Source organism: Aythya marila, assembly GCF_965140915.1.
Source record: "Aythya marila genome assembly, chromosome: Z".
NCBI classification, from domain to species: domain Eukaryota; kingdom Metazoa; phylum Chordata; class Aves; order Anseriformes; family Anatidae; genus Aythya; species Aythya marila.
The window spans coordinates 88,609,014-88,636,754 of record NC_139080.1 but is presented as its reverse complement, the minus strand read 5'-3'; the positions used below and the strand labels follow the sequence as shown (position 1 = coordinate 88,636,754).

Sequence of the window (27,741 nt, the reverse complement as noted above, 5' to 3'; positions counted from 1 at the left end):
AATCAGGTGATCGCCAGTGATGCTGTTATCTCAAATCCTTTGTGCCCCATGCTGGCTGCCCAGTGGGCAGCTGAGCACCACACAGCTGCTCTCTCACTCCGTCCTTGCACCGGGAGTGGGGAGAGAGCTGGAGGGGCCAAAGTGAGCAAAGTCATGCATTGAGGTAGCGCCCAAAGAGAGCGGGCTGGCTTCTGCTGGGATGTCAGCCATTGCTGTGATGAGCACTGAGCCTGGGCCAGGGAAGGCGCTGCAGCTGACATGCGGGACAACGGAGGGATCAGAAGTAGCCAGTGTGGGTTTCTGAAGGGCTGGTCCTGGGTCTTTGTGCCTAAAGGCAAGACTCCGCAGAACCACCAGCAGGGGACAGGTATCAAGTCAGGGATTACTTGAACAAACTCAGCCACCATAAACAGAAATGGAGGTGGGTGCTCTGACCAGCTCCCCAAACACAAGTAGCGGTATGCCATGACACCCCAGGATCGCAACCCTATAGTTGTGGAGTCTTTTCTGCGCATGAGTTTGGCGAGCCAGGCAGGAGGACTCTGTTCGGCTGCAGGATCGACTGTGGAGCAGACCTCCTAGGCGCACCCCGAGCCCCTTTTTCTCTCTCAGAGGAGCTCCTCTCCCAGCCGCTCACTGCAGGGATACAGGAAGTTCCTGTGGTTGCGGGCAAACGGTACACCTTAATTAAGGTAAGCCAATTGGCCGGGGAGGTCGATAAGCCGCATAGAGATGTCTAGCATGCAACACGAACCCTGAAGGCGTCTTGGGAGGTGGCCGGTAGAGTGGCCAAACGGAGGTGGCCGATAGAGCGGCCAAAAGGGGTTTTGAGTAGAAGCTGCCATACCCTGGTTCTAGGAACCACAAGGAACATCCTGAAGATCATAGAAGAGACGGGAGGAGGGTAGGCGAGCTTTAATGGTAACTGGCATAATGTTTGCAGCTGCTGGGGAATAATTCTAACTGGAATAATAACTGTATGTTGTATATGTAAAGGCCCGGGCATTTTTGTTAAAGTGTTCTTTTAAACATATGTTAATATGTGAATATGTAAATATAATATAAGAACTGCCATTGAGGTGTATGCCTAAGGGAACGAAATTTGCCCAGGCATATTATCTGCTCGTCGGGTTTAAATGTCCTCAGTGTAATTGTCTACAGGCAGTTAATTTACAGTGGTCTGATTTTACTTGTGTATCTCTATATATTGTGGATTTTGGAGGGATTGGGATTGACTAGTAACGAGCTCCTAGGAAAATGGTGGAATATTAACTGCTATAGATTAGAATGGGAAAAGGTCAAAGCAAAGAAATCCCGCGGAAAAGCCCCCTAGAATGTATACTAACACATTGGAGGGATATAATGGGAAGAGGGGGGACAGAGAGTAAAAGAACTGTTATCAAATATTGTAATCAGTGGTGGCCACTTTATAAACTAGAGGATGGAGAGGAGTGGCCCCACAATGGAACTATTAATCATAACACCGTATTACGGTCAATATGTCCTTCATTACAGTCAATAAAGTCCTTTGAGGAGAGAAGGAAAATAGGATGAAATGTAGTATACAGATATGTTGTTTCAGCATCTTAGAGAGAAAAGGAGCGGATTTAATTGGCCCTTGACTGAGCCTTTGGTGTTGGCATTAGAAAAGTACAGGCTGGAGTGAAGGAAAAGGAAGTGATAAAAGGGTTGTTGAAGGTGTTAAAGGTGTTTAAAGTTGAATGAGCAGGGAAAGAGGATGTAGGAATTTTAAAAGCTCTGTCTCAGCCCCAGGCTGAGATCTCAAAATCACAGGTGTTAGCCCTCTGGGGCAAAGGGATCATGATGGGTCCCAGAGAGAGTTGTTATGGAAACAGAAAAGCAGTTAACTCTTAAAACAACCTGAGTTCATGTGCAAGCTCAGATTGCCAATGGGACCGCTCAGGGAACTGTTGACAATTGCATTCCCCTGACCGACCCCACTGAGACCCTAATCATCCCGAAAATTATGAAGTTAAGTTAATACTCGAATCTGTTTGAATTGGGAATTGAGAATATGCTTCCAACAAGGTCCAAAAGAAACCCCCATGGAATTTTTGGACCAACTTTAAAATGTAATGGAAAAAAAAATAAATAAAAAAAATTCGGACCCAGATCTCTCGGATTCAGAGAACAAACTGACTAGCCTTTTCCTAGGGTAATCAGCCCCTGATTTTGGCAGAAATAACGGGGACCTGGGGAATCTACCCTAACGGATCCTCCACTGGTTATAATGAAGATAGGGGAGAAACGGAAGTGAAATTTCTTATTGGTATGGGGGCAACATATTCAGTTCTAAATCAAGCATTAATGGCTTTAGGGAATGATTATGTTAGGGTAAAAGGTGCAACCAATCAACCTGAAAAGGCTTATTTTTGTCAACCTTTGAAGTACAAGTTAGGGAAACAACGGGGCATACACAGATTTTTATATATGCCTAACTCCCCAAGGGCACTCTTAGGTAGAGATTTATTAGAGCAATTAGGAGCAGTAATAAAATTTGAAAAAGGGGAGATTACTCTGGAGGTAAAGGATCAACAATATATACAGGTAATGAGTTTAGCCCTAGTCAACCTGCCAATGGAAGGACAAGTTAATGAAGAAGTCGTAAACCAGGTATACCCAGGCGTATGGGCTACTGATGAACCTGGGAGAGCTAAAAATGCCCCACGTGTTGAGATTCGACTCAAGGAGGGAAAGCAGCCAGTGAGGATCGAGCAGTACGCTCTAAAGCAGGAAGATAGGGAAGGAATTTGACCAATAATAAAAGTGTAAGTAGGATTGTTGAGGGAATGTGAATCCAATTTTAATACCCCTATATTACCTGTCCACAAGCTGGATGAGTCATATAGGGTGGTCCAGGATCTACGGGCAATAAATAACTGTATTAACACCAGAACTAGCCTGGTTTACAGTTTTTGACTTAAAGGATGCCTTCTTTTGCCTCCCTCTCCATGAAGCCAGCCAGAAAAGATTTGCATTTGAATGGGAAAACCCCAAGAGTGGGCGTAGGACCCAACTCACCTGGACGGTGTTACTCCAAGGCTTCAAGAATAGCCCCACAATAGTTGGAAATCGGTTAGCGAAAGATCTTGAATCCTGGGAGGCCCCACCAGGAGAAGGGAAATTGCTGCAATATGTTGATGATATTCTGACTGCTACTAGAACAAGGGACACCTGCCTGACTTGGGCGGTGAATCTGCCAGACTTTCTCGGACTCCAAGGGTACAGGGTATCTAAGAAAAAGGCCCGAGTAGTACAACAACAGGTAACCTATTTGGGATATGAAATCAGTGCTGGGGAAAGGACCTTGAGACAGGCTCGAAAAGAGGCAATATTCCAAACTCCAAGACCACAAACAGTGAAGGAACTATGGACCTTTTTGGGTATGAGCGGGTGGTGCCATCTATGGATTTAGAATTACGGACTGCTTGTTAAACCCCTGTATGCACTCACGACTACTGAACAGAAATGCCTTCAATGGAACAAGGAAGCAATACAAGCTTTCAAGCTACTGAAGAAGGCCCTGATGTCAGCTCCAACTTTGGGACTCCCAGATGTGAGTACGCCATTTTACCTTTTTTCCCACGAGAAGCAGGGGATTGCCCTGGGAATATTAGCACAAGACCTGGGCCCATACCGTAGGGCAGTTGCTTATTTCTCCAAACGATTGGACACAACTGCAAAGGGATGGTCTGGATGTTTGTGAGCGGTTGCGGCCATAGTACTAAACATCCAGGAGGCCCAAAAATTTACCTTGGGCCAGAAAATAACCGTGTTAGCATCCCATACGGTATCTGCAGTACTGGAAGCAAAAGGTGGACATTAGCTCTCCCCACAAAGAGTTTTGAAATATCAGGCTACAGTGGTGGAACAGGATGATGTGGAAATTGTAGTCACCAACATTGTCAATCCAGCTTCTTTTCTCAGTGGGAACACAAGGGACCCAGTGCATCACAACTGTCTGGAAACCATCAAAGCAGTATATTCGTGCCATCCAGATCTGAAAGACAATCCTATGGAAGACACAGAAAACTGGTTCACTTATGGGAGCAGCTAAGTCGTAAGTGGCAAACGACACAATGGTTATGCAGCTACCACTTGTAAAGAGGCAGTAGAATCCGGGCCTTTACCTGCGAACACCTCTGCACAAAAGGTGGAAATAATTGATCTGACCCGAGCCTTGGAATTGGCCCAAGACAAAATCAAAAACATCTATACAGACTCAAAATATGCCTTTGGGGTTGTACATGCGTATTGAGTGATCTGGAAGGAGAGGGGATTACTGAATTTGCATGGCAAAAATATCAAGCATGCAAAAGTAATCTTGAAGTTGTTGGAAGCACTTCAACTCCCTGAGAAAGTGGCAATCGTGCACATCAGAGCACACCAAAAAGCAAACTCAGAATTGGAAAAAGGAAATGAGCTGGCAGACAGAGAGGCAAAACATGCGGCCAAAAGGGAGGTAAAAACAGAAGGGGCCCTGATCCCCAGTGGGCAAATCTCCCTAGAAGGTAAGCCCAAATATACCAAGGAAGATCAGAAATTAATTACTGATCTAGCAGGTTCCTATAATGAGGAAGGGTGGGCTCTTACCCCAAGGGAAAATGATTATTCCCTCTTATATGATATGGCCCTTGATAAGAGAGGAACATAGAAAGAGGCACTGGGGGACTGAAGCCTTATATAAACATTGGATCAGAGAAATTGTAGCAAGGAACTACTGCGAGACAACTGACTCAGCAGTGTGACCTTTGGCTCCAGACTAATCCCAAAACTACTCCAAAATTAGGGATAGGCCAAATTGGAAAAGGTAATGGGCCTGGACAACAATGGCAGATTGAGTTTTTGGAACTGCCAAGAAAAGGGGGGTACCGATACATGTTGGTATTAACTGACACCTTTTCAGGTTGGCCAGAGGCGTTTCCTACCAGAACAGCCAAGGCTAGGGAGGTGGTAAGAATACTAATACAGGAAATAATACCACGTTTTGGGGTACCAGCTACTATATCCTCTGACAGGATATTCATTTCATTTCAAGAATAGTGCAACATATCAGCCGCCATCTAGGTATAGATTGATAACTTCATACCCCATATCGCCCTCAGTCAAGTGGCCAGGTAGAAAAGACGAACCACTTGATCAAACAACAGATTGTAAAGTTGGGACAGGAAGCGAATCTGGCCTGGCCTCAGTCTCTTCCTTTGGCTCTCTTATGCATATGAACAAGGCCAAGAGCAAAGGAGGGACTGAGCCCTTTTGAAATCCTGTATGGACAACCCTATGGAATACAGAAGGCGATGTCCGCACAAGCAGGAGACAAAATTATGACATCCTATATGGTGGCATTAGGGAAACAATTAGACAAAATTGGAAAATATGTAGCTGGAACCCGGAGTAGCATTTTGGATAGACCTATACACAATGTACAACCTGGAGATTATACATCTATATATGTAAAGTCTCTTGCAGAAAAAAACTTTGGAACCCCAATGGGAAGGACCCTTTCAGGTGCTGCTTACATCATACACCGCAGTAAAAATTAATGAACAACCTGCTTGGATTCACCACATGGGAATCAAGAAGTCAACGCAAGGTCCATGGACACTTGAAACGATGGGACCCAATAAGTTGAAATTGAAAAGGCAACACGTATGGACTTTGGACATTGCTTGTAACTATTGTATCAGCTCAAGCATGGAAGGAAAACTCGAATGTAAACATACCTGAAAGAGTCGCCCGATCTTTAAATTTATCTGACTGTTGGATATGTACTGCACTTCCGAGGGGCAATATGGAAATCCCGCTATATGGGATACCCTCCAGAAATTGGAACAATGCATTATATAGACTAATCAGACGTGGTCCGCTCAATGTTGGGGAGTGGAAAGGGTAAATTATACCCTCCCTGAGGGACCGAAATTTGCTTTACAAGCACGGGAAACGTTACTGTTAAAAGTCGGTGTATGGCGGTCAATGATGGCAGCGAACAAAAGATCTTGCGTGATCTGGGGCTTAGTTTTGGTCGGGAACCCGACTGTTCAAAAACTGTAAATGCAGGGGGATATAATCTAGCCAATTTAAGGTCATTTTGTAATATTACTATCCAAGTAGCATACGACCCTGATAAGGAGTCTGGAGTGGATGGATCTTTGGAAAGTGGGTGAAAATTAGGTATAGGGTATTGGTGGCTATGTGGTGATGGGAGGGCAAGGAAGAATTTACCACCTAATTGGAAGTATTATATATGGAGTGGTAATTCATGTCAAGAAAATGGTTGATATTAATAAAGAAGGGGAAGATTTGGGAGGGTGGCCATGGGGGTTGGAAAGCCCCACACTAGACACTAACACCACCCTAACACTAGACTCTTCTCGATGAGGCCATCAGGAATGTAAAAGAGTTTAGAGGGAACAGAGAAGGGTGATTCAGGAGACTGCATGCAGTCTCGGGTTTCTTGTTCTCCAGCCATTGAGGCATGGAAGTTTCTGGGTGTTTACTGTTACTGTTATTTGCAAAGTTGTTTGACCAATGAAAAGTTGTTTTGAAAAGAACTGCTGTGGAGAGAAGGGTATAGGAGGGGAGCCTGCCCTCAAGATAAAAAAAAAAAAAACAAAAAGGAAGGCAACACGATGTGACGAAGTTATGTCATCAATAAAGAAGCAGAAAGAAGGAATGAAAAGGAGCAGGTTGGCAGAATGGAGACCAGGACGAGAACAGGCACTTTTCTCAGCCGTTCTTCTTGCCATCTCAGGAGTCGGGAGCACTTGGAACAGTCCTTCCCACTCACGTTGCAGCTTCGATTCTTTCCACATTTGCATCAAAACACAGTCTCCTGCTCCGAATGGATGGATCAGGACTTCCAACGCCTCCAACATTACATGCTGTCGCAGTAGGAGATATCCGTGTGCTGACTCTAAGGAACGGGATGGGGCACAGAGTGGAGTGGAGACACCACGGACAGGCTCTGTGACGAGAGGGGGACCTGATGCTCTTGTGCGCACTGTGACCGATAAGCTGCATGATCGCTACCCTGAGCTAATGGCCTGTCATGTTTTTGAGAAAGCGTTGTACTCTAGTGAGAGAACTGGTGTTTCTCTACAAGCAGCAATCCCCATGCTTTTGCTTCAGCTTTGAATATTGAAAGAACAATATGATCAAGCAAGTAACCGAACTCCCAGCTTTTTCAGCTGGAAGTAGCTCAACCTTTCTTTTACACAGGAAGAAAAATCTAGGAGCATAACAGATTACACACCAAAAACAAAAACATGTAAATAAACAATGTAATAATATCACTCGCAGAAAAAAGAAAAAAAAAAAAAAAAAAAAAAACAACACGGACAGGCGGCGACTCCCCTTCTCCTGGGGGGCAAGACATCAAGCGGTGTCCATCTGTCCCTGCATGGGAAATGGATGCTGGAAGTGGGCTTCTCACTATCGCTGCTTTGGGTAGTTGTGGAGTAATTGCCTTAACCGTTCCCTCATTAATGGAAATGGTTAACCCAACGAAAGTTAGAACAAATGATGGGGATTCTCCCCTCTGAACACAGGCCAAGAGAGCTGGAGTTGTTCATCACGGAGAAGAAAAAGCTCCAGGGAGAGCTAATTGCCGCCTTTCAGTGCCTAAAGGTGGCTTATAAAAAAAGTTGGAGAGCAACTTTTTGCTCAGACAGATAATGACAGGGCAAGGAAGTTTCCAAACTAAAAGAGAAAGAGGGGAGTTAGATTAGATGTTATGAGACCAGGGGAAAGGATAGAGGAAGACAGACACTGAGAAGGGCAGAGGAATCAAAAAAGATCAAGAGACGAGTGGGACAGAGGAAGGAGTAACAGCGGTAGCTGGACAGAGGAATTGCAGGGAACGCTACTGCAGGCGTGCAGTACTGGGTGCTGCAGTATCAGTGCTTTTATCATTGATGGGCAGTACCAGTTGTGGTTGCAGTGCAAGCAGTTGTCACAAAGTCTCAGGAGAGCATAGAAGCACAAGAGGAGCGTGGGGCATAATGGCTTTCTCAGGGTTGCAGAGTAGAGTGCAATGGTCCTAAATGGGTGAGTGCGGTAACATGGCTACCCAGCAGACACCCAGATGCCCGGATAGGTCCTGTGTGCCACTATGTTGGCTCCTGAGTACCACGCACACGCCAGCAGTCAACAAAGCATGCAGAGGCAAGTTAGCAGCAAGAAACGGATGCACAGGAGAGAATGTCCCTGTGCAGGCTGCACCCATCCCACTCCCTGCCCTGCCAGCATTTGCAGTGTGGCACCATTCCACTCCCTCCCCATGCACCTTGACACTCCAACCACCCTGACCTATGGAGGGCTTCCCTGAGCCCTGGCTGCAGCATGCACACGTGAGTTCCTTTGTTCCAGTACGCAAAAGGCAGCATTTATTCAGAGCTTCTTTTAAACTTCAAGGTAGTATTGCATCTGGATGACGGGTTTGGAGGGATTACATTTCACAGAAAACCCATGAGAAATAAATGTCTGGTGGACAGAGGTAACAAAATTCACACCGTATACAGTTGCGCTATTTATCTACAGTTGTCAAAAATACAAAGAAATTAGATAAAAAAGGTTGCTTGGTCAAAACATTAATGAAATATACGTTCCAAACGCATAGGAATCACAGAGTGATCAGACAAAGACAGTAAGTGTCTTAAAGCTTTAGAGCTTTCAAGAGCTGCTGTGGTCACGTGACTAAAGGAAAGCTACCGAGTTTGTTCACCAAGACAGGTGTTCAGATTAAAGACAGGGAAAAAAATTTACACTCTACCACCAGGCATCTTTGCTGGAGGGGACCAAGGGCATGAACAGAACGCAGCAGATATTTCAACTTTTCCTTACGGTATCTGTATGTTTTAAAGAAACCTCTCTGGCAAAAGCAAGGTCAGTTTGCAGATACTATCTAAGGAAACAGTAAGAGACAGCAACAAATAATGCGTGTCACGGATGGGATCACTTCATATTCATTGTACTGCACAATGACCAAGAACAATGATCTCAGAGCTGAAAAGCAAATCTCTTTCCCCAAAGAGTACCCTGAAGCCTGAACGTCTTCAATAAACATTTTATTGATGAGTTTTCTCAATGTACTCGGTATTTCTCTGAGGGAGAGGTAGGCTCTCATGGGGCTACTTCATGCTCCCGTGCTCTGAGAAGTCAGAAACAACATGATTGTCCCCTGTCAGTAACCACTTTGTAGTTCAGAGTCCTTCAATTCCCACTGGTTCGCGTGCATGGATACGAGAAGTACTAATTCCAACTTCATCACCTGTAGAAAACACACAAGGTAAAGGTAGTTGATCCTCAGAAGATATTCAACTTTGTACTATATAGCCCTGCATCTTTATGTAGAAGCAGTCATTCACCTCCCTTCCTTCACTCCTCCCCAAGTGTCAGAAGTTATTTTTACCTGTTCTGATCAGAGGAGCTTTATTCTAAATTGGAATGTTTATACTTCTGTCAGTTTCAGCTTCACTTTTAGAGAGAAAGAAGCCAGAAAGCTACGTGTGTCTTACATACATCGTACATTTGTTTGAGGGTTTACCCTTTGAACAATAAGAACTAAGTTAGTCAGGATTCCATTCTTATATCCTTTTTTGTTTTTCCTCTTCTTAAACAGACTATTGCGTGATCTTATAAAACCCTAAACACAATTTTTTAACACACAGAGCACTGCATGTTCAAGCCTGCTACAGCGATTTCTAGTAGTTTCTACCTCAGGAATTAATGTTTCCCTTGTCTTCTGCACTTCCTAGTATGTGCACCTGTTTACTTAGGTAACTGATACTCAGTTTTGTTCCAGTCTTTCCTTCCTCCCACACTGCTGAGGGAGCAAACGGCTTTGTGGTGCTTAGCTGCCTGCACACCACAGGCACATACAGAGTACAAATCTCTATCCATCAGAGAATCGGTTACTGGCATTCCAAGCACTGTCCACATGCTGGAGGAAGAACTCCACTGTTTTCTCTGAAAAAGAGGCAGAGAAGAAAATAGGATACAGTACAGAGTGATCATGCAGTCCAATAGGCACAGCCTCATACCGTGAAGAGATACAAGAACAGAACTTTCACCTGCAACATTATCAGACAGTATTTAACAGCCTGGATTAAAGCATGTTCATACACACCTTCTTCGTAATATGTTTATCACATAGACACAACTATAAATATTACAAGAAGCTTGCAAAGACAAGAAGTGAAAAGACGTCTAATTCTTACTACAGCCTAGACCTCGCAAACAGGGATAGTTGTATGACTGGGAAGAAGTGACAGCAGCCCCGAGCTACATTTTGCAGTCAGACAGTTAAACTACATGTTCAGCTCTACATTAGCTCAACGGATACATGGAACTGTTCTATAAAGAACATGGAAAGTCCTATCATAATGGAATTAATGGAAATTAATAGAAAGTCCTATATTAAGTTTATACTGAAAATAGTATTTGGGAAAGAGAATGCCGAAACACCACATGAAGTCAGCTAACTAACCCAGTTCAACACAGAACATGCGAGACTGGAGCAACCTCAAGCAGAGTTGTACGAGCCTTAGTACTCTGGAGGATGCCTTTCTCTGTAAGGCTGTAAGCTGCAAGTCAGTTGCCCAGAGCAATGGGACGAATGCTAAAGATGAACTCTATCTCCAGTACACACCCAAGTAAATCACTAGTGCACCAGGTAGTGGCTTACAGTATCAAATGCATGCCTTTCGGTGCTACTCGTTTAATTTCTGCAGAAGGTACAGAAACAGATGCCTGCTTGAATCTCACACTGATGAGCCACAAATCAAAATGACCTTACTGTAGCTGACTCTCAGAAGTTTTAGCCTTGTATGGAGAGTCATCCTTTGGCTGGGAGCAGTTCTAGCTACGTTTTGAAGTGGCAGAGTGTTCAAACCTCATGCAGAGGAGTGGAAGAAGCACAGAGTGGCGCATAGGAACAGAAGTTCGCGGCATCAAAGGAGCAAGAAACTGGGAACTGAGATACATGCAGCTTTTACGCTACAGATGCGGAACTGGGAAATAGAGGACTGGGAGAGATGGAGAAAAACACTTGTGGTCCTTGTTTGCAAGGCTTAAAAGCAACCTGGGAAGACAAAACGTATATAGTCTGATCTTTCTTACAGCCCATATTCCCTCTATAGAAGCTCACCTCTTCCTCCTTCGGAGGCCTAAAGACGTCTCCAGGATTCAGGAGATGTTTCTGCAAAACTGTCTGATGTGGTAAGTCTGTACAATACAGGAACACAAAGCAATCTGCCTGACAAGAGCATGCGTTGACTTGTCGTTGGCCAGTTGCTCAAACACATGCCTTCACCTCCTGGAATAAGGGCACACAACATGTTTTCCTTGAATTAAACACAACTACAGATAGATTTAGCTCATAGGGTTCCAGCTGATTATGCTCACTACAGAACCAAGATAAGAGAAACTACTGCAATGTAAGTAGTTATGCTAATAACAAGATCCCACAGTGAAACCAAAGCAGAAGCTTAAGGGAACAGATTGGTCACAAACCATTCTCCGTGACGGTAACATCCAGGTGAGAACTTCCATACTTGTGGATATGTTCGACACCCTCTTGTACACTGTCCACAACCTCAATGCAGCTCTCCAGATCCCCATATTCGTCGTGGAGAGATTTCACTTCTGAGGGGTTGAACATCAAGTAAGAGGCAAACTTTGGGCCAGCATGAATCTTCACCTGCAATACCAGAAGTATTTTGTGCTGTAGATTGTACCAATGCGTAACAGGCAAAAAGTGCAGCTTGTTGTTCTGGGTATAGCTAGGATAGAGTTAATTTTTTTCATAGCAGTCCCTATACTGCTACATTTTGGATTTTTGCCTTAAACAAACCACTGTTTTGGCTGTTGCTAAACAGTGCTCACACAGTTCCAAGGCTTTCTCTTCTCCCCCCACAGTGAGAAGGTCGAGGGTCTGCTAAAAGTTAGGAGAGCACATAACCACAACCGATTCAAACTTAACCAAAGGGATAGCCTATGCCATATAATGTCAAAGTCAGCAATATAAAATGAGGGGAGGGGAGTTTCGAGGAAGGCAGATATTTCCAGGTTTGCAAGTCTCCCCTACAAAAGACCTTACCTGTTTTTATCCTTTTCTTTTGTAAACTGACACCAGCCCTCTCCAAAGTGTATGTTTCAGACACAAAAGAGTTACTGGGCCCAAAACAAGGCAAGGACTTTCAGTTATTTTACGATCCTGATGAAGAAGATCTAATGCATCGTCAATCTCTGAATTTAATCGTAGCAGCTAAGACACCTTAACAATGAGTGGGAGGAGTGGAGGAGCAGGTGCTGATCTCTTCTCTCAGGTGACAGCGACAGGACCCAAGGGAATGGCATAGAGCTGTGACAGGGGAGGGTCAGGCTGGATGTTAGGGAAAGGTTCTGCACCAAGAGGTGGCAGGGCACTGGAACAGGCTCCCAGGACAGTGGTCACAGCACTGAGCCTGCTGGAATTCAAGAAGTGTTTGGGCAACGCTCCAAGATGCATGGTCTGATTTCTGGGTGGTCCTGTGTGGAGCTAGGGGTTGAACTTGGTAGTCCTCATGGGTCCTTTGCAACTCAGGGTATTCTATGAAAAAAAAAAAAAAAACACAAAACAAAACACAACCAAACCAGACATTAAAAAAAAAAAAAAAAAACAAAGACAAAAAGAAAACACAAGCGAGTGAGGACTTGCTCCTGACTAGCTATCTGGCAAGCTTCTCTTAATATGACTTTAACATTATCGGAACATGACCTATTTTCCATGTTTTCCTGCATCAATCACTGCTTGTATACACTATTTGCCAAATGGAAATGCTATGTGAAAAATCCATGTTTTAAGTGTAATTTAAGTACTTCACAAATATTTCTCTCGTGATGCATCTCTGCTACAAAACATTACGCATGTCAAAGCAATTATGTAGGACAGTGGCCTTTGTTCCTGTGGAACAGTGGGAGGGGGAAATAATGGGCGGGAAAATGGGTGGGAATAAAGGCAAGCGAGACAAAATGTTCAAAATATGTGGATGAAGCAGATTAGAGGAGGAGAAACATAAAATGGGAAACGACTGACGTAAGAAGGTAAGTTAATAGATTTAATCAGAATAGTATTTGGGTCCGGGAGGTTGCCAGCCAGGAAGTCAGAATTAAGAGTAGTAGAGAAAGGGTTGGGGAAATGCTCTTCCAAGGCAGAGAATGATTTTTTTCTATGTAAAAGGAAGTAGTTGTATCCCAGCAATGGCATGCAGCCACCCCAAAGAAGCTGCTCGCAGATCATTTCTATGCAAAAGCTTGGGGTTGCATGGAGAAGCCAAGAAAGCTCTCCGAAAAGAGTACAAAGGTGTACAAAGAGACATGTGGGTAACGTAAGTGTTATGTTATCATAAAACTACATAGGGCTATGTCAGCAAGACCAAGGGCTCCTAAAATGAACAACAAGTAAATAAAACAAAACAAAAGCCAACACAAGTATAAATGACTAACCTGTTCTACTCTCAACGTGTCTATGATCTGATCAAACAACGGGGTTCTCAGCAGGTCTCAGTGAATTAGGAGTGTTTCCCGAGCATCACAGGCAGCAGTATATTCACACTTTGAGTCTCTGACTGAGGTTTAAGAGTAAACAAATGGTTACGTAACATTTATGACAAAGAATTTGAAGAGCATGTGAATTATTATTACGTATGGTTATAATAATATATTAATATATATATTATTATAATAATATATAATAATTATAATAATAATATAATAATAATATTTTATATTAATATAATTAATATATTAATAATATATAATAATAAATTATTATAATAATATATTAATATATATATTACTATAATATAATAATAATATATTAATATAATAATAATATAATAATAATAATATTATAACCATACCACATATTCCAAATGTGTAGTTCAGTTACACTCATGGTATCCAAGTCACCCTCTCACAGCTTACTTATTCATGTGGCCTTCTCCACGCTGGCATCTGTGTCCACATACACATGACAGATCCATTCACCGTGTCCCATCACTGGAATTCCCTTAGCAGCTTTCTGGATATTCCTGACTAGCTGGGATGACCCATGTGGAATGATTAGATCTACCAGCTTCTCCAAATGGCAGACATCTTCCACTTCCTTGCTTGTATTCACACGTGAAAGTTGTGACACAAACAGTCAATGGCCTGAATTCTCAAGCTCTGCCTGTGCTTCTTCTACATGCTACAGCACAAAAGTTGTTGCTTTAATTCTAGACACTTACTACTTGCACTGCATCTTTGACTCCATGAATGGAGAGTGCTTCTTGAGTCAGATGATGAAGGATTTGATTGCTGTATGCTGCCTCTTTCCCTCCTTTTATTAGCAAGCCATTTCCGCTAGCTATGGCCAAAGAAGACACCTGTCAGAAGGGAATTAAAACAACAACAACAACAACAACAACAACAAAGTGATCTGACTCCTCTGGGAGAATAACATCTGCAAAATAGAGTAAGAACAGGATTTTGCATTCTGCTGACTTACTCAATATTAATATACAGCACCAAGAATTTTTTCCGAGTCAGAACGTGTAACTCCAGTAATGAAGTATCTTAACGTTTCAGAAACAAACTTGAGCTTCAGGGTACTACTGGCAAAGGGAGACTGCAGTAAGTCAAAGGAAACCCTGAACATAGGCTCTGGCACAAATTCGCTAGCTGTATAAAACTATTTCAGATGCAAGAACTCTTATCCCTAATCATTCTGGCTGGAAGTAGCTAATGAGCTCTTCCTACGACGAACATTTTACTTGTGCTCTCTTATACAGAAGCCTTTTGTTTAATCACGCTGATTTTACGTTTATAACCAGAAGGTGTCCTTGCCTATAGCAGGGGGGAGTAGATGACCTTCAAGTTCCCTTCCAGCACAAATCATTCTATGATTCTATGACACCTCCCACTAGACCAGATTGCTCAAAGCCCCATCCAACTTGGCCTTAAATACTTCCAGGGATGGGGCATTCACAACTTCCCCAAGCAGCCTGTTCCAGTGCCTCACCACCCATAGTAAAGAATTTCTTCCTTTATTCTAATCTACATCTACCCTTTTAGTTTAAAGCCATTACTCCTTGTCCTGTCATTACACTCCCTGACAAAAAGTCCCTCCCCAGCTTACCCGAAGCCTGCTTCAGGTACTAGAGGGCCACTATAAGGTCTCCTCAGAGCCCTCTCTTCTCTAGGCTAAGCAACCCCAGTTCTCTCAGCCTGTCTTCATAGGAGAGGTCCTCCAGCCCTCGTCAACTTCGTGGCCCTGCTCTGGACCTGCTCTAACACATTTATTTCTTATGTTGGAGTCCCCAGAGCTGAATGCAGCACTGCAGGTGGGGCCTCACAGGAGTGGAGTAGAGAACGAGAATCACCTCCCTGGACCTTCTGGTCATACTTTTGATGTGGCTCACAATACGGCTGGCTTTCTGGTTTGCAACTGCACATCGCTGGCTCATGTAGAGCTTTTCATCCATCAACACTCCCAAGTCCTTCTCTGCAGGGCTGCTCCCAATCCACTCATCAACCAGCCTGCATTCATTCTTGGGAGTGCCTTGATGACGGTGGTGAACCTTGCACTTAGCCTTCTTGAACTTCACGAGGTTCTCATGTACCAACCCCTTAAGCATGTCAAGGTCAACTCAGACCAACTCCTTTTCCCTACTAGTGTCCTCTGGGTAAAAAACAGTCACCACGTTTGATATTCTACCTCATCCTGCTGTCCACAATTTGAAAAGAATACTGAAAAAATAAGGAATACTTCAGAAAGATCCTTGTCAATTAGTGGAACCTTGCTGTACCCAGATACTGTGTGTCTTTAACATACAAAACTAGACATTAAAATGCAATTTGATTGTATCTGGTTAAGAATCTGACTCTCCAAAGATCAGCATCACAAAGGAAAGCTGCAGAGACAAGCTTATTTAAATAAATTTAAAAAATCCAATCTGTAATGGGTTTGAAAACAGTTTGTTCCCTTTAGATAGTAATAGAGCACGGCTATACTTCAGAACAATTGGATTTCTTGAAATCTGTAAGAAGCAGTCTGTGAAATATGATCTCAGAACTTCGCCTTGTAAGTATTAGAGACAAACATGCTATTGTATATTGTTATAAATGACTGAGTCCCGCATAGGGTTACAATCAAAGTTTACAATTTATTAAAGGAACAGAGGTAAGCAAACAGCACTGGGTGCGCTGGGAGTCTCTGCTCCACGAAGACGCACACCAGTTAAATCAGGCGGCTGGTTTTTATGCTCCTAGGCTAATACATATTCATCACCACTTTTGGAAAAGGCAGGGGTATTATAATTAGTTTCCCGGAACCCGAACCATCCCACGGATGCATGCGTATCAGTCTCCAGTGGTCCCTCTGAGGGTCGCTCATACTGAAGGCTCGTAGTCTTCCTCACAAGTTTTGTCCTTCGGTCGTTCTTCAGCTTCCCCCCCCCTCCCCTTATTTAGTAGTCTCTGGGCCAGATGCCAGAAAGTCGTGTCTCATGCAATAGTCAGCAGTTATCTCAAAAAACTCCCCCCTATTCTCTTATCTCCCAGACCCGAGTCTCAAGGTTTACCCTTCAAACCCTCTATCAACACAAACTGCTAGACCATTCTTTTGCAAGATACAAGAACTATATACACTAACCACTCTGTTTCTCTTGGACTTGTGGTTATTTATACAAGGGGATGTAAGACAGAAGGTCACATTTCATTATGAGGCCCTAGCATTGTTCCATATTGACACGAATCAGATGAACATATTTCACAGTCCCCCATCTCTTTTTTCATGGTATTGATCCGTGTTTTCCTTTCCAATCGAGTCAATACTTGCCAAATTGGTATCAATTTTGGATATTCTTTTCTTTTTATTATCGTCAGGCAATGGGTTTTCTCTTCTCCCTGGTTCTGGGTCAACAGTGTGAGAAACTCCGTAGCCAGTAATTAGGCTCAGGCGAGGATCTCAGCGAAGAAGTAATTTGTTCGCGATTGCAATGGCGGGCGCCCCACAAGCAGGAGAGCGCACCTACTAGTTCCAAAACACAGTTTATATACTTTTTGATGACAGGACCCTCCCCTGTTTCCCCACTGACTGGGTAATCCAGGTTCGCCATCTATCCGATGCTTCACAAACAATGCATGGCCTTCACTTGCCGGCCTGTTAAATTTCAAATTTCTTTTGACATTTTTACTGCTTGGAGAGGTAATGTTTCTTCACTTGTCTGACTTGACACTGTGATTTTCACCTAATTGTCCTAAGAAGTCTGGTTGTCTGCATTTTACAAGGTCGCCTGCTAAGTTTTCTTATCACTGTAAGCATATCTCAGTACCACATTCCTGCCCTCTAAACAACGTAACTCTGCAAAAACAACATTCCTATTCCCACAACAGGTACTGCAGATATTTGCATTCCTTGTATAACTGGAGTGTATCAGCCTGGTAATAGAAGGTATTAAACATGGGATTATTAACAATTCTCCACATATCCCCAATACAACCATCCTCATTTTAGCAAAACAATCACTGCCCGTAAAGCCCCCTCCCATAATCTTCTTAGATCGATTCCATTCCAAGTTTGAACTGGGACGTGTGCAATCTTCTTCATTTCTTTTACAAGTTCATTTACAGCTTTTCTTTCTGTTGTGGTTTAACCCAGCTGGCAGCTAAACACCACACGGCCATTCACTCACCTCACCCCCTCCCTCTCTGGGATGGGAGAGAGAAATGGGAAAGTGAAGCCTGTGAGGTGAGATAAAGACAAGAAAATAACAATAATAAATAATCATAAATAATAATAATGACAATGACAATAATGATGATAGTTCTACTACTACTCATGTGTATGAAACAAGTGATGCACAATGCAATTGCTCACCACCGCTGATGCCCAGCTGTCTGATGCCCAGCCTAACCCCGAGCAGTCCAGCCCTCCTCCCAGCTCTTGCTGCACCCCCAGCCTGCTCGCTGGCAGGACAGTGAGAAGCTGAAACGTCCTTGGCTTGGTGTAAGCACGGCTCTGCAACAATTAAAACATCAGCATGTTATCAGCGCTCTTCTCATCCTAAACCAAAACGTAGCATTCTACCAGCTACTAGGAAGAAACACCTTCATCATTAATCTCTAAACAGCAATTACTAAGGTTAGATTTTCCACAGACTTCTTCTTGTGCTAGTAAATAATCCAAAGCTAAGCGATTTTGATACATAAGTAGATAAGTAGTCCTCATCTTGGTATTTTGCTTTGCAATTAAGCCAAGTGCACCTCCGGTTTTATTTACAACTATTTCCATTACAGCTTGTAACCTAGTTATTCTATTAAGCATATATATTGGGGTCCTATAGCCCCAGGATCCGTCTTCTGCCCATGTAGCTGGATCATAATAGGCAAGACGCCTTCAATCAAGGGGTTGGGCCCACTTTCAGGGTCAATTTGGGCTTGTGATACCGTTCAGCCTGCCGGGGTGATCCAGCTCCTGGAAAACGAATCACAATTTTATATGGGTTTAAAAAGAAAAGTTCTTACGTTATTTTCTCGGGACAACCTCACCTTAGTGTGGGAGAAGTCCGGTCGAGGCCCTCTCACTCGGCAGTCAATACCCATCGCCTCCCTCGGTAGACCATACACACTGCAGTGGAGGGTCCTGCCCCGGTCTTGCCTTCTCCCTTTCCTCCCTTTAGGCTTGTCCCCTTTATTTGGCGTCCTTAATTCATGCAGAGCCTCATTGCCAGAATATGAGTTCTTCTTTAGCTTTAGTTTCAGTTCCCCAGGAGTGGACTCAACCCTCCAGGTTTCGGTAGTTACTGGTCCTTTTATTCTGGATCTGTGGATCCAACCCCTTTCCGCTGTTCTCACAGCTGTTTCAGTAGTAAGTAAAACTTACTACTTACAGTCCCTCCCATCGGGGGCTCAATGATTCTTCCCTCCAGGTTTTTATTAAGACCTTGTCTCCTGGTTGTATCTTATGAACAGCAAATCCTAAAGGTGGTGTTTGAGCCATCATTCCAATTTCTCTTAGCTCTTGTAACCTCCTTCCAATGGTAATTACGTATTTCTGGATGCTACGCTCCTCAACTACATTTTTCCTAGAGGCATCCCTTGAGAATAAGGCATACCATATAACATTTCATATGGCGATAATCCGCTCTCACTGTGTGGTTTAGTTCTTATGTTTAAAAGTGCCAATGGTAAGCATTTCATCCAGGGCATTTGTGTCTCGATCATTAATTTAGCCAAGTGTTGTTTTAGTGTTTGATTCAATCTTTCTACTTTCCCTGAGCTTTGTGGGTGCCACGGAGTATGGTATTCCCACTGAATACCTAATGATTGACATAATAATTTTATTATTTTAGAAGCAAAGTGTGTGCCCTGATCAAAATCAATGTACTGGATTATCCCATATTTAGGTATCAGGTGTTCTAATAGAGCTTTTACCACCATTTGTGCCATAGCTCGAGCTACGGGATAAGCTTCTACCCATTGTGTTAAATGATCTGCTATTTCCCATAGATATTTTATCCTCCCTACCTTGGGCAATTCAGTGAAATCAACTTGTACTTTCTCAAAAGGCCTGTAAGCTGTTTTTCTCCCTCCCGTGGCTGCTTGTCAAAACACTTTCTTATTTATCTTCTGACAAGTTAAGCAACGTTGCGTAATTTGTTTTGCTATTAAAAAAAAAAAAAAAAAAAAAAACACACAGCTTCCTGCTGAGGCAGAACTATTAACATTCCTACATCCTCCTTCCCTGCTCATTCAACTTCAAAGGGCTCTGTTAAATACTACATGCCACACCTTTAACACCGGGGACAACTCTTTTAACGCTTCCTTTATCTTTCTCCAGCCTGTACTTTTCTCACACCAACACCAAAGGCTCAGTCAAGAGCCAATTAATTCCACTCCTTTTCTCTCCAAGATGCTGAAACAACGTATCAGTATACTACACTTCATCCTATTTTCCTTCTCTCCTCCAAAACATGAATTGCCAGATAGTGTTATAGTCGACTGATCCATAAAGTGGCCATTTAGCTTATATAGTGGCCACCACTGATTGCAATACTTAGTGAAAGTCCTCTTCCTTTCTGCGCTCCCAGTTCTAACAATATCCTTTGAATGTGCCAGCGTGCACCCAAGGAGGCTTTCTTTAAAACATCTTTGTTTTGGATATTACTCATTCCTTTGATTTTCCATTCCCTTTTATTTATTTATTACTATTCCTTATTAGTTACTGTCCTTTGTTTCAATTTCCACGCAAACCTTTTTACTGTGGGTTTTTACTATCTTTTCCTAATCTTCTTCCCAAATGTCCCAGTTCTCCGGGATTAAATGCCTCTTCCCGCATACAAACTTTACTATTTCAGGTTATTAAGGAGCCCCGTTCCATGTTCCAATCATAAATCCATGGAACTTCAGGAAAAGAGCTGAAGCACTCAGCCTTTCATCTTCTAGACAAACATTACCACCTTTTCCACAAAATTTACATTTCAACAGGACCGAATTTCGAGCCAAATGCCAAGTTTTCTCATGCACTTTGTTAATAAGCCCATACAAAACAAGGAATCACTCCTGTGTATCCGTCAATAAATACCATTTAAAAAGGCATTGACACCTAAATAAATTCACTCTCCCCCTTCTTACCAAATTGCCAGGGCTCAAGCCCAAACCACCACAGAAAGGACTCTCTCCGTTCTACCGCTTTGATAATCAGTCAGCCCCCTCCACCTCTCCAGTACTTGGCAAACTGACCAAACGCCACAGCAAATACACCAACACTTCTAAACTGTTAGTTACTTAGATAACGCTCCCGCCTTTTTTTCTTGTCACACTCAAAGCATGTAAGAGCAAAAATAGGATCACAAGATACACTGCCAGGCCCACATATTGGGCACCACCAATCAAAACTTGGTGAAAACAGCACTTCTTTTTGGTCTGTCACGCACTTCGTTCGTCTCCGGCCGCTCCCCTCACGGAGAATACGGAACCGCGGATCGGAACTCCGCACTCGCTTCGCAGCTCACTAGAAGGTAAACTGTTAGTCTGCAATTGTTTCACCTTTACTGCAACTCAAGACTGAACTCTGAGCACTGACTCAATTCCGTGTATGCTATCTCCAGCTAGCTATCAGGCACACACTACTCCATGGAGAAGTCAAATTTCCTCGGTAATTGCTTACCCAAACCAGTATGAGATGCAATAGTAAACTATGGAGGAAGCAACCTCTCCTCTGCACTCAGAGTCCATCCTACTATCAGCTACAGCATGGGAGAGAAACCATATTATTCAGATGCAGAGGTATCAAGGATGATCCTCTGAAGTTACATCGGAGAACTTGAGGATGGGGGCTGGCAGGAAGAAAAGTAACAAGACAAGACATCCTAAGTCTGTAAAAAAAGAAAAAAAAAAAAAAAGAAAGGTGGGGGGGGGAGGGGGGGGTTGAGGGTGGGAAGCCAGTAAGAATCAGCCTGATAAAACAAATGAGATAAAGAAGAGGAGAATGGGAGAGTTTGGCTAGGCAAGGCAAGACACCCAGGAGGCAAAGGCTGGAGTCTAGGAAGGCAGACTAGAATTTGGCAAGGAAACATACTGGTTTTCTATGAAGAACAGAGCGAGCAGCAAGGAAGCAATAATGGCAGAAAGGGAGACTACTGCCTTTTCCTTTCACATGAACTTTGCCTAGAGCAGACTCCCCTTCAGTATGGAACGAGGACAAACACTCACAAAATTCAGTTGTGAAGCTGCCCTTCGGCAGTCTCTTTTTAAGTGCCCATACCCATCCCTTGCTCCTCAAATACTTGCTCATATGTTAGAGAAACGCTCAATCAGTCTTGCTAAAGATACCGGCAGTAAGAGCCTAGACTTAGCTTTTACACGCTTGTGGAAAGATATCATTCTGCCTCAGTGCAAACATGCAGTATCAGTATGGGACAGACCACTCAGAGCCTAGAACTTCTACTTCGTGCTGATCTTGTCAGCATATATTCTTAACAGTTGCAGTTTGTTATTAACGACCTATATTAAACATTTGATGTTTAATCGTAGCCTGCAATTCAGCTGTAGTCAGCATGGACAGAAAAGTGCTCATTGGTAGGAGCCTTGTAAGTTGCAAGTTAAGCAGGGAAGCTATGTGATAAGACACGGGCAGAAATTGCACCACCTGAATGTAAGCTAACTCCTTCTCTACGTTGGGTATCAAAAACCAACGCGGAATAACTCTCAGCATTGCAGAAGCAAGTCCCAAGAAGACTGTAGTTTTCTGTAGGAAAAAAAAAAAAATGGGATGACAGCAGAATTCATTTCAGAAGAATACAAGCAGAAGTCTTTTGAGGCAAGACTTCTTGCAGCCTTCCAATAACTCACCAGTAGAAATACACTTTTGTTATCAAAGATCTCTCTGCCCTCCTCACATACCTGTGGAAGACAGTCAGTCTGGACGGGACTCAAAAAAATCGCAAGAAAGACCCCAACAGGCACTGTCACCTGCTCCAACTCTAGATCTTTTGCTATGCGTGCTCTCCGAACTATGCTGCCGACGCTGTCCTGTGAAGATGCTGCAATCTGACAGAGCCCAACAGCCAAGCTGTTCAGCTTTGATGTAGACAGACTGAGACGTTTCAACAAAGGAAGTGCCAATCTTCCTAGAAGAAAGAAAAAATTGCGCTCAAGATAGATTTATCTGGCTAGTTTCAAGAAAAAGTGACCTAATGGTCAAACCAGGAAAAAAAGCCGCTGTTTCCCACGCCGCAGCAAGAAACCTACCTAAGATGAACAATGTAAAGCATTAAGTTTAGTAGCTACAATCAAACTGCTCCAATTTGACAACGCTTTCACCTACCATCACATATACACCTAATACGATATGAATGATTTGTATATGAAGTAACATCCGCAAAGACAAAGTTTGTCCTATTTCTAGTACCGTTACACAACCGTGTACCTGAATTTCTTACCAATTTCTACCCTTGCAATATTCCTGGAAGGTTTGCGCAGTAATTGCCTCTTTCTATTTCACAGATAGAAATCCCAAAGAGCAAAGGAACGCATAGCATTTCAGATTGGGCAAGAGCTGCCGGAGTTTTCTAGTCTGAACACGTTCAGGTAGGAAGTTTACTCAGAAATGTCCCTCCAGGCATTCTCCTCAGTACAAAATGGTTGCCGTATGCCTTTTACTGAACTTCACAACTTGTGATGCGCCAGTTCCACACATTTTCTAACCCAAGACCAGCTTCCTCACGCACCACTCTTACACAAAAGAATGGATTTAGTCTGTGCTGCCTGAACTGTACTTTCCTCAGTCAGAAGGTAAGGTGGTTCTTTCTGGAAAGCATCATTTTTAAGTAACAACCTTCCCCACAGGGGCCAAACATTACGTTAACCAGCCCAGGAGAATATTCATGCTATTTCATGCATGATGATAACAGGGAAGATCCTTGCTAGATTTAATTTCTAAAGTGAGCCTCCTTTGGCAAAAGAAAACACTGTTCTATTTTTAGTTTTTTAAACAATGCTGTGGGTTGCTGCTTTCAAAGGCCTCTCTCTCCATCTTCTCTGATAGAGACAGCTCTTACGGAAGCTGCAGCTGCTTACACTGACAAGCTCTCAAAGTCCTGGGTTCCCTAATCTGTGACGGCCATAATATCCAATTGCAGGTGACAGACTACTCTTGTTCTGCTCCTTTCCTTTGAGGCCCAGAAAAGCTCATGACAACAGGTGTTCCATGAAAGGACCCGTAATATTACCTTTATTTTCAGCTTCTTCTAAGTCCTTTTTGTTTGCCAAGAGAATTTCTTCTCTCTGATCAGTTAATAAGTCACCGAGATGATAAAAAAATAAATAAATCTCTGCTCTCTGAAAGAGAAAAGTGTCTGAACTGCATTCTTACACGAACTCCATGGTGTTTGACATCTGGCTCACTTCAGCTCATTCCTACTGACACATCTTCTCACTGGCTTGATGCCCTGAATACTTGGAGCCAGCTGATTTTTTCCAGGACCCGTTTGTGTTATAAACCTGTATTTTAAAACTTGCCACATGTTCACAGCCTTAAAGAGCGAGAACATACTGTTCTCTCACCTGCTCAGGCTGCAGAGCTGCCAGCGTCCTGCTACCGGCTCGAGACATTCCACCCTGCTGCTCTACTGTAGGGCCTGCCAAAACAAACACACACACGCAACCACAAGACATGCAGACAAAGGTGGAAGGAAATGAACACTAACCTTTCAACTTTCAACTCCTTACTCAAAGCAGAAAAACAGGTACGGTCTTAAGAGACATATCAAAGAAGTTTACTGTATGCCACAACAGGAAAATTTGTATCAGATACCAAAATGCTGCCACGGTCCCCGAGCATAGCCCTTTTCAAGGCATCACAGAGATTCAGTAAGATCATCCATGTCGTAGGGGACAAACAAGTATACAACCTGTAACAAGAAGACTTGACAAAGAGCAAAAGAATACAAGGACAGCTACATCTCAGGGAGTGGGAGGCTACTGCAAAAAAAGGAAGGCATCCTTTGAAAAAGTTTAATTACATAACTACTGAAAAGAGAAAAGATTGCAAAACAACCTGGGAATGTGCAAACAATACAGGAAGCCAAAACCAGCCTCAGCAACAGCTTGCACAATAGCTGCTCTCTCTCTGCTCTGTGTACGTTGAAGGGCTCCTACAGAGGAGAGGTTTTTTTCTTGGCACGGATGTCAAAGAATCCATCTCAAACTGAAATGATACAGAACAAGTTTTGAAACAGAAACTGAAGTAACAAGTCAAAAGGCTCAGGCAGCATTTCACTAAGGAGTTCTCAAGGAGCTCCTGGATAAGCTACGTTTTCACTTTTAACTCTTGAAATTGTCTGTAGAACAGATGACTTGGCATGTGACTAATATGCCCGGACTTCTATTCAAGAAGTGTCCTACAGAAATTGCCAGAGCAGGAATTCCCACGGTAAGGAAAATAACAGGAGGTATAGTGGGAAGCGTAAGAAAAGAACTAGGGGACACTTGATTAATAAGACTTAATGAAGGACTGTTAAAACAGCTTTTTAAAGCAAGGTCATACTTTATAATGTGGCGTGTATTTTTGTGTTCTTTGAACACAAAAGGGGTGTTGGACCACGTGACCTCTGGAGGTCCTTTCAACCTCAACCAGCCTGTGATTCCTTTGCAGCCACTATGCAACAAAATAGCAAGTACAATTCACAGCAGATAAACATGAAGCAACGCAGAGACAAAAGGGGAAATCAGGCCTTGGTAGTGCACATAATCCTACGAAAACATCACTTCAATGCTCATCAGCGTTGAACAGCAACTTCCCTGTTTAAGCTTTTGGAGAAGGCCTAGGAAAGGCAACAAAAACCATCCACAATCTAATCAAAACTCAAAGTTAGCCTTGCTATCTCATAAACTGAAGGTTCACTTGCATCTCGGACGCTACACAAACTTTTATTTTCGCTCACCTTGAAAAGGTCACAGTAGAATAAAAACCGTTTCAGCCAAGAGAAACAGGGATCGACAGATCTTTGGAACAGTTTCTGTAGAAAAGGACTAAGAAAACACCTTTTTCATGTGAAAAAGCAATGAGGGAAAAGACAATGTCTCATCATAGAAGTTGAACAGAGATCGATCACCCACGTTCTCTTTCCATACAGAAGGTGGGGGCATCAAAAGCTAGCAGGAAGCAACTTTCACTCCTCCTGCCCACAAGCACACACAAAGTAAAGCAAGCAGTTCTTCACATAGTGCTAGCTCCAGAGTTTACACACAATACCTGGTTAAGGCTCGTGACTCCTGTGACCCATGAATGCTAAGTGTTTACCTCGGTCCAAAGGATATGGCCAATTTTTACAAGAAATCCATTTAGCATTTTTATACTCCAAGGCGTTTGCTTGTCTTACAGTGCAAGTCACGAGTATCACTCTATACTTGTTCTATTCTGCTAAGATCACAGATCTTTGGTCTGACTTTCTGCGGCCCTTGTTACATTGTCACAGCAACACACAGGCAGGAAAACATTGCTACATACAGTAACAAAAGACTGAGTCATAAGAAGAACCTAGGATAAAAAATGAAACCGCACACTATCTTAGTTCAGCACTACATTCTATATGCATGCTTTCAGCCTGAAATCATCAATAAGAGACGATAACCTCTAAGACTGAAAACAAGACAAATTCTACTTAGTTCTCTGAATGCAAGGCTGATGCAGCAAGTCATCAGCTGGAAGGAACCCAAGCAGAGGATTCAAGATGTTCCATTCCAACATTGAAACTTACCTTTCCAAAGCCGCTTGTCAAGCAGAGCATAGTTTCCCATTTGTTGAACAGGCAGGCCTAGCCAAATTTCAACCCTAAACTTCCAGGGAATCTCTACTGCTCCCAGCGTACATATTACTTCCGTACTCACCTGCAGGTCTTACCTGTGAAAACAAAGTTCCAACTTTCTTCCCTTCTACAATACCTGTGATGACATGACCCGAGATTTTCGGGTGGACTCCATTTGCAATCACTACAGAGGTGCCTCCTCGCAGGGCCCACAAAGCTGCTGTCACCTACAGTGAAGGAGAGAGCCAGTTCCCAAAAATGCACTTGTTAGTTGAATCCCCATCCTCCACAAGAATTCTTATGTTGGAAGAAGCCCTTAAGACCATCAAGTCCAAGCATCAACCTAATGCTACCACTAAATCATATCCCTAAGTGCTATGTCCACACGTCTCTTGAATACTTCTAAGGATGGGGACTCTACCACTTCCCCGGGCAGCCTGTTCTAATGCCTAACCACCCCTTCCATGAAGAAATGCTTATTTAGTACCCAGATATCTAGTGCTGCTCAATAGAGTTGTTCCTCCCTAGGGGTAGGGCTTGGCATTTCCCTCTCCTGAACTTCAAAAGGTTCCTGCCTGCCCCTATCTGCAGCCTGTCAAGGTTCCTCTGAATGCACCGCCCCCACCCCGCACAAGGGCCATTTCCACAGAAGCCACCAACCACCCGCCGCCTCGCCCCCTCCCTATCCAGCCCACCGTGGCGCGCCACCGACCACCAACCTCGTTGCGCCACCCCTCCTCGGCGTCCCGGCCTGCCCCGACAGCTTCTGCCCATGGCGCCGGCAAGCCCTGCATGCTGCTTCTGCCCTGGCTTCCTCCAAGCCAATCACACAGTGCTTCCGCCCTGATTGAAGACAGGCCCTGACATCACTTCCGCCCCAGGTTCCCAGCCAAGCACAGCGTGTCCCCACAGACACAGCAGAGCAAACACACAAACTAACATTGACATCCTACCCGTAAACATGCCGTAACAGTGACTCACCTGAGAAAGAACTGCATGCAATAAAGGCACCTAGTACTACATTAGTTTATTCTAACAGATCCTACTAGCTGTCACCTCAAAAAGACGTGCGTACCGCTCTCTACTTGGAAACGCATCAGTCCGTCCGTAGACTCTGACCCACCTAAAGAGCCCTGCAACTGACTGAAGGAAAAACAAAGCACTTACCCCAAAGAGCAGCCCAGGCAGAAGGAGCTCTCTGATGGCATACCTGGGGCTCATATACCGTTTGGCCGCGCCCAGCACCCAAGCCCAATCACCTGGGAAAGGGAAGGGGCAAAGCACAAGAAAGTAGAAAGAGAGCACAGAAGGAGCAGCAGCTGTTGTTCTGTGGGCCTTTTTTTTTTTTTTTAAGTCTGATGGCACAATTTTGTGCAGCGCTGCCTGG

General features: G+C 43.6%; 1 pseudogene across 1 annotated transcript; it reads right to left on the bottom strand.

Annotated features, from left to right (window-relative positions):
* Positions 1 to 9,086: 9,086 nt before the first annotated feature.
* LOC309890279 (delta-1-pyrroline-5-carboxylate synthase-like) lies at positions 9,087 to 27,148 on the bottom strand (annotated as a pseudogene). The gene is made up of 11 exons: positions 27,050 to 27,148; positions 26,437 to 26,581; positions 24,112 to 24,185; positions 23,778 to 23,886; positions 22,450 to 22,676; positions 14,292 to 14,429; positions 13,987 to 14,182; positions 13,507 to 13,628; positions 11,533 to 11,719; positions 9,901 to 9,987; positions 9,087 to 9,289 (listed from the first exon to the last, which is right to left on the bottom strand). The product of its transcript is annotated as a delta-1-pyrroline-5-carboxylate synthase-like (transcript).
* Positions 27,149 to 27,741: the final 593 nt, after the last annotated feature.